We start from the raw sequence: 6,000 nt of genomic DNA, 5'->3' as shown, positions 1-6,000 counted from the left end.
GTAACAAAGACTAAGTGATTTGAACAGACTGCATCTTTTAGTTAGATACTGGGATTAAGGCACCAATTACTCAAATATAATTTGGAAAATAATTTAGTAGGTCCTAACAAATCAACATATTTTGCTAAAATACTGCTTACAAATTGAAATTCTAGATAATCTGTATACATACATACCAGTAGACTAATATAGAAATAGAAAATACTTTACTTGCAATAGGAAAATGGTAACAGCTTTAATTTGTGTCATGAAGATTAACATAAATTTACATATAGAGATTTAATATTCATCCATGGGAAAGACTGAATATAGCTAAATTATATATCACTACTTGTGTAAACTCCTAAAGGAGACTTAGGAAAGGCAACAAATCAGCAAAAATATAAAGAATGTCATATTTATATACAACTGAAAACTGACAATTTTAACAATGTATAATTTAAGAATGAAAATTTGGTATTTACTGCACAGCAAAGAAATAAAACAAGGCTCACAATGAGGCTTCCCTCTAAACTGCAATGAAGGGAACATGCTTGAAGAATGGAAACAGGTGGCTTTACCTATTGGAATATTTTTTAAGCAAATTTGCACAAATAGATTTTTATGCAATGAAAAGTTTTTAAGAGTTTGTATGAGTTCATGACATTATTCCTCTGTGTAATTATAAATCATAGTCAAGTAACAGATTTATATTGTTTTTGAGAGATTACTGGATAATGGATAGTCTCCATTAACCATGTAGTGATTTCTGCACTCTACCCATTTATAAAATGCTTAAATGTCTGAATATTAATTACCAGCATATATTTGATGAGCAGTTACTTAGTCTTTTAGATAAGCTCCAAATAAGATGTGAAGTGTCTGCCATCCACCTGGAACCTCCCCTGTCTGAAGCATTCTGTCTGTCCGTGATGTGCTTGGCTTGCAACCTGATGGTGCACAGCTTCAGGAAAGAAGCTGGCTCTAGAAAAGCTGGCTCTGGGATTCTTTCCACTCATCATGTCAAACTGCCTAGCAGCTTTTCAGAGTTGAGTGTCTTCCTCTTTAAAGTGGTAAGACCTCGTGAGTGCATACTTCCAGATACTTTTAACACAAGTGGTTCTATGCCCACCAAGTAATAGATTTTGAACAAACTTTATTTTACCCTGACATAGCAGATTCCAATGGAATTTTCTCTACTATTTTTATGGCAAAATAAGAGAAACTCAGTCCCATATTGTATAAGTTTAAATAAATGAACGTTAAGCAATAATTGTGATTCCAGATAGCCTAAGAATATCTTAAATGTTTCTTAGCCTTACCATGGTGCAACATTGCAGTGTGTAAACACTCTCTCTAGTTTAAAACTATGGACCATATGAGTAAATCTTGTTCTAGAACATAAAACTACTTTGGTCATGTAGACCTCTCAGAGCATGTGTTTTTCTTTTTTTTGTTTGTTTGCTTTTGTTTTTGTTTTTTTGTTTGTTTGTTTGTTTTTTTACCATGGCTGAGCAGTGAATCATCCTACTGTTACAAGCTATAACTTAGGTTTATCTTTGGCATGATCTGGCCATCATGTTTAAAGCTAGTTCTCCGTTGGATAAAGTCAAATACCTGGAAAGCCACATGGTCTAGGATACATGATTACAAAATTTCCCATATGCTGTTGAATCCCTGGCCTTAAACGTCATCTCTTCATCCATTTAGCTTCAGACAAATTCCATGCTTAAGACTAGAATCCAATGGGTATGAATGATAACAGCAAGAGAGGATTCCGGGCTACCAGCGGGGAGAAGTCAGTGTGCTCCAGTGAATCCAACGGGCCCCAGCAGGAGCCTTCAGGTATCTGCTTCAGGATCTGAACAGCCTGGGCAACAGGACCCTGTCTCCAGGCAGTGCAGGAGGTAAGCTGTGCACCAGAGGCCACCTGGGAAGGGGCAGCTTGCACTGGTGAGTCCAGCATTGACAAGACCAACTAACACCAGTGAGAAATAGATGGCAAAAGGCAAACGCAGGAACATCACTAACAGAAATCAAGGCAATATGGCAACATCTGAACCTAATTCTCCTTTACCAGCATGTCCTGGATACCCCATCACACCAGAAAAACAAGATTTGGATTTAAAATCACTGGTTATGATGCTGGTACAGGAACACATGAAGGACATACTTAAAGAAATTCAGGAGAAAATGCATCAAAAGTTAGAAGCCTTTGCAAGGGAAACACAAAAACCACTGAAAGAAATCCAGGAAAATACAAAAGCCAATAATGAGGAAACGCAAAAAACACTTAAAGAAATACAGGAGAACTTTGGTCAACAGGCTGAGGTCATGAAAGAGGAAACACAAAAATCTCTTAAAGAATTACAGGAAAGCACAAACAAGCAAGTGAAGGAGCTAAGCAAAACCATCCAGGATCTAAAATCAGAAGTAGAAACAACTAAGAAAACTCAAAGGGAGACAACTTTGGAGATAGAAAGCCTTGGGAAGAAATCAGGGGACATAGATGCAAATATCAACAACAGAATACAAGATATAGAAGAAAATATCTCAGATGCTGAAGATACCATAGAAACCATGGACTCAACAGTTAAAGAGAATGCAAAATGCAAAAAGCTTGTAACCCAAAATATCCATGAAATCCAGGACATAATGAGAAGACCAAACTAAGGATTATAGGCATAGATGAGAGTGAAGATTTACAACATAAAGGGCCAGCAAATATCTTCAATAAAATTATGGAAGAAAACTTCACTAACCTAAAGAGAGAGATGCCCATGAATATACAAGAAGCCTACAGAACTCCAAACAGACTGGACCAGAACAGAAATACTTCCCTTCACATAATAATCAAAACACCAAATGTACTAAACAAAGAAAGAATATTAAAGGCAGTAAGAGAAAAAGGCCAAGTAACATATAAAGGAAGATCTATCAGAATCACAGCAAACTTTTCACCGGAGACTATGAAGGCTAGAAGATCCTGGGCAGATCTCATGCAGACTCTAAAAGAACACAAATGCCAGCCGAAACTACTAGATCCAGCAAAACTCTCAATCACCATAGATGGAGAAACTAAGATATTCCATGACAAAACCAAGTTTACCAAATATCTATCCACAAACCCAGCCCTATAAAGGATAATAGGAGGAAAACACCAATACAAGGAGGGAAACTTCACCCTGGAAAAAGCAAGATAGTAACCTTTAATCAAACCCAAAAGAAGTTAACCAATCAAATTTTAAAAATAATGTCAAAAATGACAGGAAGTAACAATCACTATTCCTTAATATCTCTTAACATCAATGGACTCAATGCCCCAATAAAAAGACATAGACTAACTGACTGGATACCTAAACAGGACCCTACATTTTGCTGCTTACAGGAAACACACCTAAGGGTCAAAGACAAACACTACCTTAGAGTAAAAGGCTGGAAGACAATTTTACAAGCAAATGGTCTCAGGAAACAAGCTGGAGTAGCCATTTTAATATCAGATAAAATTGACTTTCAACCCAAAGTCATCAAAAGAGACCCTGAGGGACACTTCTTGCTGGTCAAAGGAAAAATACAACAAGAAGAACTCTCAATCCTGAACATCTATGCTCCAAATGCAAGGGCACCCTCTTTCGTAAAAGAAACTTTATTAAAGCTCAAAGCACACATTGCACCTAACAAAATAATTGTGGGTGACTTCAACACTGCACTTTCCTCAATGGACAGATCAGGAAAACAGAAACTAAACAGGGACACAATGAAACTAATTGAAGCTTTGGACCAATTAGATTTAACAGATATATATAACATTCTATCCTAAAGCAAAAGAATATACCTTTTTCTCAGCACCTCATGGTACCTTCTCCAAAATCGACCATATAATTGGTCACAAGACAGACCTCAACAAATATAAGAAGATGGAACTAATCCCATGCCTCCTATCAGATCACTATGGAGTAAAAGTGGTCTTCAATAGCAACAAAAACAACAGAAAACCCACATACACGTGGAAATTGAACAATATTCTACTCAATGATACCTTGGTCAAGGAAGAAATAAAGAAAGAAATTAAAGACTTTTTAGAACACAATGAAAATGAAGACACAACAAAGCCAAACCTATGGGACACAATGAAAGCAGTGCTAAGAGGAAAACTCATAGCCCTGAGTGCCTCCAAAAAGAAAATAGAGAGAGCATACATTACCAGCTTAATGACACACCTGAAAGCCCTGGAACAAAAAGAAGCTATTTTACCTGGGAGGAGTAGAAGACAGGAAATGATCAAACTGAGGGCCGAAATCAATCAAGTAGAAACAGAGAACCATACAAAGAATCAACAAAACCAGGAGCTGGTTCTTAGAGAAAATCAACAAGATAGATACACCCTTAGCCAGACTGACCAAAGGGCACAGAGAAAGTATCCAAATTAACAAACTTAGAAATGAAAAGGGAGATATAACAATGGAAACTGAGGAAATCAAAAAAATCATCAGATCCTACTACAAGAGCCTGTACTCAACACAACTGGAGAATCTGGAGGAAATGGACAAATTCCTTGACAGATACCAAATACCAAAATTAAATCAGGACCAAATACATCATCTAAACAGTCCCATAATGCCTAAAGAAATAGAAGGAGTCATAGAATGTCTTCCAACCAAAAAAGCACAGGACCAGATGGTTTCAGTGCAGAATTCTATCAGACCTTCAAAGAAGAGTTAACATCAATACTCTTCAAACTATTCCACAAAATAGAAACAGAAGGAACACTACCCAATTCCTTCTACAAAGCCACAATTACGCTGATACCAAAACCGCACAAAGATCCAACAAAAAAAGAGAACTTCAGACCAATTTCCCTTATGAACATCGATGCAAAAATACTCAATATAATTCTTGCCAACCGAATCCAAGAACACATCAAAACGATCATCCACCATGATCAAGTAGGCTTTATCCCAGGAATGCAGGGTTGGTTCAATGTACGGAAATCCATCAATGCAATCCACTGCATAAACAAACTCAAAGAAAAAAATCACATGGTCATTTCATTGGATGCTGAAAAAGCATTTGACAAAATTCAGCATCCTTTCATGCTTAAAGTCTTGGAAAGAACAGGAATTCAAGGCCCATACCTAAACATAGTAAAAGCAATATACAGCAAACAGGTAGACAGCATCAAACTAAATGGAGAGAAACTTGAAGCAATCCCACTAAAATCAGGGACTAGACAGGGCTGCCCCCTTTCTCCTTATCTTTTCAATATTGTACTTGAGGTACTAGCTCAAGAAATTCGACAGCATAAGGAGGTCTAAGGGATACAAATTGGAAAGGAAGAAGTCAAACTATCATTATTTGCAGATGACATGATAGTCTACCTAAGTGACCCAAAAAACTCCAGTAGAGAACTTCTACAGCTGATAAAAAAACTTCAGCAAAGTGGCAGGTTATAAAATCAACTCAAGCAAATCAGTTGCCTTCCTATACTCAAAGGATAAGCAGGCTGAGAAAGAAATTAGGGAAATGAAACCCTTCACAATTGCCACAAACAGTATAAAGTATCTTGGGGTGACTCTTACCAAACATGTGAAAGATCTTTATGACAAGAACTTCAAAACTCTGAAGAAGGAAATGGAAGAAGACCTCAAAAAATGGGAAAACCTCCCATGCTCATGGATCGGTAGAATCAATATAGTTAAAATGGCCATTTTGCCAAAAGCAATATACAGATTCAATGTAATACCCATCAAAATCCCAACTCAATTCTTCACAGAGTTAGAAAGAGCAATTATCAAATTCATCTGGAATAACAAAAAACCCAGGATAGCTAAAACTATTCTCAGCAACAAAAGAAAGTCTGGGGAAATCAGTATCCCTGATCTCAAGCAATACTACAGAGCAATTGTGTTAAAAACTGCATGGTATTGGCACAGTGACAGGCAGGAGGATCAATGGAACGGGATTGAAGATCCAGAAATGAACCCACACACCTATGGCCACTTGATCCTCGACAAAGAGGCT

The sequence above is a fragment of the Apodemus sylvaticus genome, chromosome 2, assembly GCF_947179515.1.
Source record: "Apodemus sylvaticus chromosome 2, mApoSyl1.1, whole genome shotgun sequence".
Lineage (NCBI taxonomy): Eukaryota > Metazoa > Chordata > Mammalia > Rodentia > Muridae > Apodemus > Apodemus sylvaticus.
Note: the sequence above shows the minus strand (reverse complement) of the source record.